This window comes from Fukomys damarensis, unplaced genomic scaffold (assembly GCF_012274545.1).
Source record: "Fukomys damarensis isolate Sample0158 unplaced genomic scaffold, DMR_v1.0_HiC HiC_scaffold_19, whole genome shotgun sequence".
NCBI classification, from domain to species: Eukaryota; Metazoa; Chordata; class Mammalia; order Rodentia; family Bathyergidae; genus Fukomys; species Fukomys damarensis.
In genome coordinates this window covers 32847698-32859356 of record NW_022900931.1, presented here as the reverse complement: position 1 = coordinate 32859356, position 11659 = coordinate 32847698, and positions in this window count along the sequence as shown.

The following is an 11659-nucleotide window of genomic DNA, read 5'->3' as shown; positions in this document are numbered from 1 at the left end:
AAAAAAAAAAAAAAAAAAAAAAAAGTTCTTTAGAACAGGGAGTGGGGGATGAGTTCAGTGTGAAGGACCTGGATTCAATTCCTTGTGCTGAAAAACAATGACAACATCTGATTTTGGGGATATATGTGATTCTAGATATGGGGCAGGAGATGTATGAGGTGATCCTGGAAGACCTCATTATTCGAGCTCTGAAGAAGCACTAGGATAGGATTTCATCAAAATTCTGAAGATGAGACTCCCCTGACTTTTTGGGATAATTTGAGTTTCAGTAATAATAATTACAAGGTGAAACTCACTAATGTGTTTAAACTCAGGAATTCATAATGTTATTTAAAACCAGAATTGGCCACTTTAGAATGATGAGAGGGAACTGATTCATGTAATCTCAAACACCGAGGAGGCGTTAATCTTGCCTTTCTGTGTGAGGACGTGACCATTGGGTAATGACGTGTGAGAGGAAGCCCTTTGGTATTGAAGCTTTCCATCTAACTGGAAATGGTACAGTTACCACCCATTTTATACTTTCCATTGAGTTCATATAACTGATAAAAATAGAAATAACTAGATGTTCTCCTAGCAATAACTAACAACATAGAAGTAATTAGACATGCTTCTCAGTGGAAGAGACCAAGGCCTTTTATGGTCTTAGCACCTGAAGTGAACCCTGAATCTGGGTCTGGCTCTGAATCCAGCTTCCAGTAAATAAGACAGAACTACATTGTGAATAAGGAAATTGGGAAAGTCCGGACTGGGAGAAGCTCTGTGGGTCCAAATGTCTGCCTTCTTCAACAGATAACAGTACAAGAGAGAGAAAAAATGGAGAGAGATGGCTTATGTTTTCAGTTGAGACTTGAGAAACAAAAGCGGTGGTCAAAACAGATCTTTGTTACCTTACTGGCATCCTTGTCACGTCCTCAGCAAAGGTGTGTTGATGTGCATCACACAGCTTTCCCTGTTGAGCAACCGCGTGGTAGTTTGGAACTGGCCATGGTGGCAGTGTGTAGACCAAATCAGAGATTGATTATTTTGTTGATTTGTCTTGAGAAAATGATGGAAAAAGTACTAATGCAGATAAGAATTTAAGAAATGTCTATAAGCATTACACTCACAAAAAATGAAATATTCTTCCAGTACAGAAACTGATCTGATTCGGTAAGAAACTCAGATAAATCATTGGCAAGTGAGTGAAGGTGACGTACATGTTGACCATTCTTTTTTTGTCTTGTTAATGAGTGAAAACATCAACATTCATCCCAGATTGCGTTCATTAATCAATTGTAATTATAGAGTACCTGTAGATAAAAGAATTCTGGGGGGAAAATCAACAGACAAATGCTTATATGGAAATTGCAATAACGTATTATGTGTTTTACTATTGGTAAAATTTACCTGTGTGTATGTACTTCGTGCCAGTTATTAAGAACGTAGCGCATTCCTGGACACACAATAAGTGTATAGTCAATGTTTTTATTGTTAGCATAGCAGTAACAGCACGATCAGTTCCTGGGAGAGAATGATGTTCATAAAAACTGAAAAGAATGACAGTAAACTAAACTTAAATTTTAAAACGACTTAAATTCCATGTGACAAAGTCCATAAATTATTGCTGGACTGAAAAGTGGAAGAACTTGTGTAATAGGCAAAAGTGGGGTGGTGACAGCAATATACAGGAAGAGTCTGCACAATAAAAGCTGTTCGGACTCAATGTTTGGCTCTCTGGTACCTGTGATATTCGGTATTTAAAAGCTAGGACAGGCCTTCTGTTCATAAGCTAAATATTCTACAGATGTTGCAAAAAACTTTGGAAATGGATTTTTAGAGCTCAGCGGCAGAGGGTTTAACTAGCATGTGTGAGGCTCCGCGTTAACCCCAGCACTGCCGAAAGAGGAACAAAAACAATTTGCAGAATTCATGATCATCATGTCTAGTCCTTTAGGTCCAAATGAGATAGGCTGAACAGGAGGGACAAGTTGGTTACACATGAGTTAGAGGGTCATTTGCAAAGAAATACGTAAATCTGAGGGTTGGGGCGCGATGAACAAGTGTGGCTGAGAGGGAACCTGTGACGCTTAGGAAAATGGCAGGACGCCACGCGTAGGGAAGACGGGTGAGGTCTGCTTGATGGAGATTGTGTAACATCACAAAAGATCTGTACAGTTAGGGCCTTTAGCGGTCTCCACGTCTTTCTAAAGGCATCTCAGCTCGCTGATGCTTGCAGAAGGGAGTAGCAGTGCGGACAATAAAGAGCTGGTGTTTGGAAATGTTAGGGTACCTGGGAAGCAAGGATCCCATCATCCCGAAGTCCTTAACAGGACAATGAACTGTGGTACTTGTGGTTTGAGAATTTAAAGTGAGTAGTCCATAGATCCTTGGGAAAGTATTTGAAAAGTGAACTTTCAGCTGTACAATTAACGAGAGGCCAGATGGGAAGAGAACAATGAAATAAACTAGTATGCTCGCATAGGAAGCCCTCTGATGAACACAGATTCCAAAGAATGAATTTAATGTGGAGTATATCATCAAAACAGTCTTATGACAGCACACGTAAAAGTATTGAGAAGGTTAAAGTTCACTGTGAACTTTTAAAAATACGTGAGTCAACATGAAGCTATATTTGGGTCAAGAAGAACAAGGCCTTCATCCCCAGCAAGCAGAATCTTCACGATGGATAGAATAAAATAATGTAGAGATGGGGTTACTGAGCCAAGAAAAGTCACGGAAAGAAACCAGAAATTTTATTTTATTCTATTTTATTTTGGAGGTGGGGTCTCACTTTGTAGTTGAGACTGACTTGGAACTCACTGTAACCCAGGCTGGTCTCGAACTCACAGCAGTCCTCCTGCCTCAGCCTCCCAAGTGCTGGGACTACAGGTGTGCACCACCACGCCCGGCAAAAAACCAGAAATTTTAAGAGTCTATCCCCAGAACCAATGCTTGCAGATGGAATCTCAGAACATGCCAGTGTGATGCTGAAAAGATTTATTTTAGAGATTTCAGTCCATGATCTATTGGCTCCATTACTTCTGGGCATGTGCAAGGTAGAACATCATGGTGGGAGTGTGTGGTGAACCAAAGTTGCTCACCTCATGGTAGCCAGGAGGTGAAAGAGTGGAAGTAACCAGGTTCACCAGTCTCCTTTGAAGCCACGCCCTCAAGATGCAAGCACTCCCACCAGGCCTCGCCTCATGCAAGTTTTTACCACCTCCCAGTGGCACCAAGCTGGGGACAATCTTTTAACACATGGGCCTTTGGAGATGATGTATCCAGACCACAGCACCATCTCCACCCCCTTCTGACATTGGTGGTAGTTTCATTATTGTCCTTTTATGTCTAAGAAAACCATCTTAATACTAAAGCTCGTTTGGTTGGTAGCTGGTGAAAGGGGACACAATAGGAAAATTAGGAACATTGAAATCACATCTGAAGTCTAAGGAATCAAAATTTTCAGAGGTCTATTTCCCTATTTTCAGAATAGATCATTGGGAAGAAAAATGTCTCCATGTAAAAAAAAATTTTTGTTCTGAAGCTTAACTTACCTGTTTATAAAAATTCAGTTTCAAAAATGATAGGCAGGGGCATCTATTAAAACTATTGTCTTAATCATTGAGTGAATTTACATCTGGGTTTCGGTGGTAGAATTACATGTGACATTTATTAACACATTCCATAGTGGTATAAAACTTTCAGTGACTGACCTACGTTGTTTTGGGTTGGGGTGACCAAGACAGAGTCAGCAACTTGGTTTAAAATGACTGCATTTTGTACAACACTCAAGAGGTAAGGAGAGAAACACCTTTTGTTGAATGAATGAAGTTGTTGGGGAGAATGCTGTTTCCCTCCATGGCCCCTAAATGCGGTGGTCAACCAGCATGGCTTTCTAGGGTCACACCTGTCATCGCTGGCACATGGCCTCCAAGCTGTCATGTCTGCTGGAAACTTTAGAACTATTTTATTAGCTGAACTGCTCAAAGTTTTTCTCTTAGACAATGGTTATATTTTATTGAGAATAATTGTGCTGCCAGGTAATGGAAAATAAACATTAAACACTGATGCTATCATTCCCTTGACTTGTCTAATTTTCCTGATTCATAATGCATTGTGGCTAGACTGATGAAATCAAGCTACGATGGTAAATTACCTGTCAGATTGATTTGTCTGCTCTGTTTCTTTAGTGCAAATAATCTGAGGTGCGTGTGTGTGTGTGTGTGACTACTTAGAATTTAGGATTTGGAAATGCCTCTGCTGAAGTAAACACAGTATGTATACACTAAAGATAAAATAGCTACCCATGCATAACCTAGTCAGATGTTCAAAAAATAATTTTTAATGTTTTGATTTTTTTTTTTACTGATAATAGAGCCCCCCAAAGAACAATTATAAAAGCTTCAAAGTACCACTTTTCTTTTTGTTATCCAAAGACATTCTAAGAACATAGCTGCCTGGATTTCTGGATTAGGTACTAAACACAGATTTTTGTCCTGTCCTGTTGAAATCGAAAGCCACTTTGTCAAAAATAAATGAGGGCCTTCCAAAGAACAAGACAGAAACTAAACCAACTCCATATTAACTGAAGTCAAATTCTATATAAAAACTTAGGAGACAGTACTTTTTGATGTGGTAAAAAAATTTAAAAGCTGGTTCTTGTCTTAAGGTTGTACATCAGCTTTCTGTTGCTGTAACAAATTACACAGTTTATAAGAGGAAAGGTTTATTTTAGCTCAGTCTTGGAGGTTTCAGCCCACGATCAGGCAGATTCGTTGCTTTGGGCCTGTGATAAGGCAGCAGATGGCTGTGGGGAGCCTGAGGGAGCCGTTGCTTTACCTCATGGTCAGATGCACAGAACGAGGGGGAGGAAGAGTTCGGGTCTGACGGTCCCTTTCAAAGGCACAGCTGCAGGGACCTAACTTCCACAAGGCCCCACCTCTTCAGGATTCCACAGGGAGCGTGCAGAGGAAACCTCATGGTTTTTAAAATAAGGGTTAAGCACCTAGGATAATTCAGTCTAGCTACAATCTTATAATAAAATTCCTTACATTTTCATATCCTGAATTTCATTTGATCCTTAGACGAACCCTAGGTGGTAGGGGGTATTGATCTTACTGTACCTTCATGCTACAGGGACAGCTGGAGTGCAGAAAGCCCAGTGCCAAGCAGAGGGTACCAGGAAGGTGGCAAGTTGGGGTGCACCCTACATCCTTCAAGCTCCTGCATCTGTCTATTGAGACCTAACATTGAGTGGTCTGTATTAGATCCTGGAATTTAAAGATGAATGTTACCAGATATATTTCGAACTATGGGGGTTTCTAATCTAGGGAAAACTAGAGGTCTGATCAAGCCCACTTACAAATGCATAGATCCAAACTAAGTCAAACGCTCTGAAAGCAAGGAACACAGGTGACTTGGGCTGTGCTTACGAAAGGCCTTGGTTAAGATCGGAGGTCGGAGGAAGAGGCCCTGGAGCAGAGGTAAGAGGGTATGCTGAGAGGGCTGGTGTCAGGAATGAAGCACCCTCGGGAAGGCTGGGGCAGCAGACGTGGCTGCTTCTGGAAATGGAGGAGGGAGAGTGGTGGAGGGGTGACAGGAGAGTGCCCTTAGCTAGTGTTTCGTCACGCCGTGCTAGTCTGATGCCACCTCACACTCAGTTCTTAGCTTGAGCTTCCTCATGAATCCAGGGTGCAAACCCGTCACACAGGTCTGTGGCCAGGCAGGCGTTGATCCCTTCCTTTCTGCCCTCCCTTGTGAGTTGCCCAGTCTTCCCTGTGGCCTGGGGTGTGTGTCTGTGGGGAGAGCGGCTGCAATCCGATTCACCCTGGCTCTGAGAGTGTTTCCTCAGAGGGCATGGTCTCTGTTTCCTTACCGTGTGCTTTTCACCCAACCAGCCATGAACTGAGCCTCCAAGACAACCTTTTCCTCCTGTAAGTTACCTGCTTCAGATGTTTGTTGTGGCTGAAGGCAGTTTGGCACACACACACCCCTCAGACCCAGTCCTTTCTGCCCCGGTGTTCTGAGTGTGCCCCTGTGACACGGGCAGTGTGATGTCGTACATAGTATGTAGGGCATCTCCCAGGGGTGCAGCAGCCCACAATCTCCGCCCAGCACAGTGCACACTCTGACCTCTGCTGTGGGGAGCCCTTCCGTGGTGGTTTTATGTTCTGCCCTTGTGGGGCTCGTGGCCGTGACTTGTGGCTTCTGTGGGACTTAGTGCAGCAGCTGCCTGGACCGAGGTTTGGAGCTCAGCTGGTCCTGTGGGGGCATTTGCCAGGGGTCTGCCCTGGAGCCTACGGATGAGGGTGGAGGAGGGAGCAGGGGGGCTCAGGCTGTTGACTCAGGACTGGGTGTTATCTACACTGGGAGCATCAGGGGACTCGTGCAGTCTTTTCAGAGGCAAATCTGAAAACAACAGTGTTTTTCTTTATTCCCTTTCATCCCCCCCCCTTTTAAAGATTGTGTGAAAATATACGTGATGAAACATCGACCATTTTAGCCACGTTGAAGCGTGTAATTCGGTGTCGTAGACTAACATGAGTGTGCAGCTTTCCCACCCATTTAGTAAAGATCTTTATGTCCAGACACTTTGTCTAAATACCAAGAAGATTTTTATCCTAAGGAAGCAGACTGCTCCCAGCGTGAGATTTGGCGAATTTTCGGTGTTATGAATACCAGACGTTGGGTTGTCGGGAGCCGGGGAGCCTGGACCCGGAGCGCCTCGCCCCGCCGGTCTCCTCCAGGTCCAGGTCCCAGAAGCAGCGCCGTGGCTGGGTTTTGTCTCCTCCCTGAGGCAGAACATCCAGGCCAGGCCTGCAGGGACCGAGCTGCTTCGTGAGCAGCCCGATCGTGTCCTGCCTTTGTCTGCAAGGGCGGTGGGGGCGAGCTGAGACTAGTGCAGGAGCTGAGGGCTGCTTTTTTCACCTCGTCTCATCGTTTTTAGCTATGAGCCCGGCTTTCTATTTTAGAGAACAAGTAACATTTCAGAAACTTTCATCTGGCCACCTGCGGCGCTGGGCCCTGGGCTGGACACCACGCGGCACGGGTCCTGCTCTCGAGTCGCCGTGGCTTTCGGGAAAGCTGGTGGCTTCCACAAAACACACCCTTTCCTCATTTGCAAACGGAGGGAGGGGACTTATGCGCGAGCGCCTGCTTTCCAGGGAGGCCCTGCACGCCTGTGCAGTCCAGAGCCGGAGGAGGAGTCAGGCTGCCCTCCCCTCTCCGGAGACTGCGCTGGCCCTCGGGGTGCTGACCCCGGGGCTGCAGGGTGAGGGGTGGGCCCTTCCTGAGTCGGGTTTTCCGGGGCAGCCCGAGGGAGCCCCCCACACCTGATGCTGCAGCTCTGCTCCCCGGGGCCTCTCTCTCTCTTCCTTCTTCTCCAGTCCTCCTCGCCCGGCCGAGGGCACAGCGCGTTTGCATCCCAGGCTCGCAAGCGCTTTCCTTCCCGAGCTGTGCCTGTTGTGGATTTACGGGTCCTGCCTTCCTGTGTGCGCCGGGCCGCATAACTTAACGGGATCTGTCACCTCGCGGGCCGCCCCGCAGCTGGTGCGGGAGCAGCTGCCGGCTCTGCCTTTGTTTGGCCTCCTCGCCCTCTCACGCAGCTGATTAGAGCCACCTGGCCCCGGCCCACCGAGTGCACTGGGTGGGCCGGGAATACACAGTTCGTGTGCACAGTTAATGATAGCGGTGGTGAGCAGAGGCCGTTCATAAACAGTGAGTCGTGGGTGGCGCATTAGCTCTTAAAAGTCCTAACCAGCTCTCTAGGTGGCCTCTCAAGTTTGCGTGGGGCTTTCCTGCTCATCCATAAAACAGGCTGCGCTAGCCAGAGGCTCGGTGTTGGCAGGAGCACAGAGCACATGCTGGGCCTCTGAGGCCTCCGACGGGAGCATAACCCAGCCCGGGGCCCAGGAGAGTCTGTTTCCCAGCACACGCACGCACGTGCACACACGCACACGCACACACGGGCGCTGGTGCACACGCGGCCTGCTCCAGCACGCTCACCTGTCCTGGAAGCCCCTGGCCCAGGGGACTGCAGTCTGGGGACAGGGGAGCTGGCGCTTTGGCCACAGCGGGGTCCGTGAACCCTTGGGGGTTCAAAAAGTCCGTGTCCAGGCCCCATCTCCTCTGCCCGCCTCGAAGCCCGCCCTTCCCTTCAAACCTCAGTGACCCCTGCCGCATCCTCTGCTGAAGCTCTGAGCAGGTCTGGTACCGTTTGCTCAGGCTCGGGTGTGGGTGAAATCTTAGGGTGTGGTGAGCAGGTGCCCGGGAGCCCCACTCGCCTGCCATTGGCTGCAGGTCCCCGTGTGGCCTGTCTGCCCTTTGTCCATGTGGCGTGCATCTTGGGTCGGCCTTCGTCACCAGCCCTAAAGTCACCCGCAAACCGGCTGCAGCTCCCTCCAACAGGGCTTCCCCGGGAGACGGATGTTGTCAGCAACACACGGGGGCTCAGTAGGTAACTAGCTTTGCTATTTCCTGACCATGAGATCTCAGGAAAATTATGATTTAACCTCTCCAAGCCTCAGTTTCCCCATCTATAAAAAACATAACGGAACCTACTCCAGAGAGGCTGTGGTGGGATTATCAGAGCGTGTGTGTGAAGGGCTGGCTGTCATATTTCACACTTGTTGCACGGCAGCTAGAATGAGTAACACTGTGGTTTTATCAACTCGTCGGCCCAACGCCTTGATCTGGGAAGGGAAGACGCCTGATGGTCATGTCGGCCAATAGAAAGAGCGCTGCTCTCATTGCAGGGCCAGCCAAGCCCCGCTTTTCTGTTCAGGCCAGGCCCACTGGCAGGTGAAGATGTCAGCACTGCAGGCTTCGAGCATTCTTTGGGAGGCCCGTGCTAGAATACAGGACACTGTGTAGGACCAGGCTGGCAGGATGTCGGCCCCAGGACAGAGCTGGGAGCTGGGTGCTTTACCTGGCACATATTTTCTCCCTCTTTCTCCCTGGCACCCCGGCCCCGTGTGCTTTCCAGACGGCTATGGTTCACCTGGGCCGTTCTCAGGCAGAGCCCTGACCCTGGGTCTCTCCCTGGTCTGCACGCCAGTCTGGTGAGCTCCTCTCTGCAAAAAGGTAGATGCGGTTGGCCATGGGTATCATCTCCTTCTTTTCTAGAATGCTGTGTATGTTAGCCTTGTGGTGCTGGGACAAAATACTTGAGAAAACCAACTTATTAGGGGAAAGGATTGATTTTGGCTCATAGTTTCAGAGATTTCACCCATGGCCCCTTGGTCCCAAGGTCTGGGGCCTGGAACAGCAGAGAATGTCATGGTGGAGAGCATAGCTGAAGAAACTGCTCAACTCATGGTGCCTGTAAGCAAATGAAAAAGAAAGAAGGGGCTGGGACCCCAGTATGACCCTCAGGCACCCCCACCGTCCTGACTTCCTCCAGCCTCGGGCCCTGGGCGGCTGGCGAGGAGACAAGAGGTGAGCAGGGCTCCCAACTGTTCCGCAGGCTGTGATCAGGCCCCAGCCCATGGCCTTCAGGAGACACTGCATGCTTGTGTGCACCCCCTTAGCGCGAAGGGATGTGCTACCGTTCAGGTATGGTTTGAGGGTGCACCCAAGGCTTCACGCGCTGTAAGCTGGGTCTTCAGTGTGGTGATGTTGAGAAAAGGTAGAACCTTCATGAGGTGAGGCCCGGGTAGGTGGTTAGGTGTTTGGGGTTGCTACCCTTGGAAGGGATTGGTATTCGCACCGCCAAGTCCTGTTACCTCTCAAAGAACAGGTTGTAAAGAGCAAAGCTGGCCCCTGGCTCCTCCTGGTGTCCCACCTCACCAGGTCGGTGATCTTCTCTGTATTTTCTCCTGCCACTGTGATGCGACTGCCACAAGGCCTCACCACAGGGGCCGCCTGATCTTAGACTTTCAGTCTCCAAGGTAAATTAACTTGTTTTCTTTATAAAGCAACTAGCCTCAATATCTCATTATATCACTAGACGATGGACTAAGAATGCTGGATTGGTGACGGATTATGGGGTTCAACGCTGACCTCCTGGGGGCGCGCTGGGCCGCAGAGGCATCGCTGGGTGGGACTGGAAGAGTTTATCTCTCTTCTTGGCTCCTCCCTTTTCTTTCTGCTTCCTGGACCCCATGACTGGAGCAGCTTCCTTCATACCAGGCCCTTCCACGGTGCTGCTGACTAGGCAAGGACCGAAACTGCGAAAATGGGGGCAAAATAACCCCTCCTCCTTTAAGTTGGGGTGTGAGGTGTCTGTGCCAGGGAGGAGAAAGTGACTAACACAACTGGCACAGGTGATGACAGAGAATTAAGTACTGTTAAACATTTTAGTCTCCCATCATTTATATGAATGAACATTGTTTGTGTATGTATGTGTATATATGCTTTTTTGGATAAAATAGAATTTCTTAAATATCTCATTTTTGAACCTGACTTTTACCATTCAATATGTGGTAAATGTTTTCCTGCAACCTTACCTAAAGTCTTTTATAACACATATATATATATTTTAAATTTCTGGTGCTGGGAATTAAACTTAGGGCCTTGCTTATGCTAAGACGGCACAGTCTCTGAACTATGCCCCTAGTCCTGTAACTCAATTTCTAATAACTACAAAGTATTCCCTTGTGGACCCCAAAGGAGCAGGGAGAAGTCTGGGAGATCCGTGGAGTGAGAGAAAAGACAATAGAACTTCATTTCACATTTCCTTTTGTCCAGAAATAAGAAGCAAATGAACTTTTCCTGATATTCTAACCCTGGACTTGCCCAGGACTGCACCCAGCCTTCGTGTATTGGGAAACCAGGGAGAGAGAAGGCTGGAAGTGTTATCTGTGTGGCTTTGCTTGCTTTTACCAAATTGCAGTTTACTGCAGTTTCTGTGTGTTTGGCTAACAGAAGTCCCAGATCAGACCCTTTTAACTAATAACCTTCGCAAAACAACCAGCTGGCTTTAGAAGCTTCCCCCAAAGAAAATGCAGAGCACCAGGAGAGAACACAAAAGTGCTGGCACGGATCCTTTAGTTTCTAGTATGAACTCATTATAATGTTTGTTAGAAGGAAAAACAGTACAGTCAGATCTGAAAAGAAGTCAGCCAAAAATATGAGAACACCTCGAGAAGATTATGTGAGACGCAGCCATTTCCTCCTCGAGACTTTACACCGTGGCGTGTTGTTCCTCGAGCTATAAGAGAGCAGAATGTCACCGTGGGCCTGGCGATAAAATACGACATATGGAGAGGTACAGACGCGTCGCAGCATCTGCCCTCCAATGCTTAAAGTCATGCAGCGTTTAGCACTTAGCCATTTCTACTAAATTCATGATAATAAATATTTAGCTGCCTAGAAGCCATATACAGTGGTAAAACTGCCCACAGTAACACATGGAAAAATATGCAAATGATTTTAAATGTAGTCTTTTTTTTCATAAACACCATCAAAATGCATGGAAGCAGTTGCTGAATATTTGAAGAAACACATATTAGAATACATAGTGCAATGTGGGGATTTTGCCATACAGTTAGATGAGAGTGAATGTTTCCAACAGCATTCCGTTATTGCAGTTGCTAACTTCTAATTTAAAAATGAAACACATGAGGTAAGTTCTTGTAAATCACTACAAAAGGATAATAAAAGTGTATTGGTTGCTTTCTTTTTCTTCTTCTTCTTCTTTTTTTTTTTTTTTTTTTGAGACCGGGGTCCCTCTTTTTAC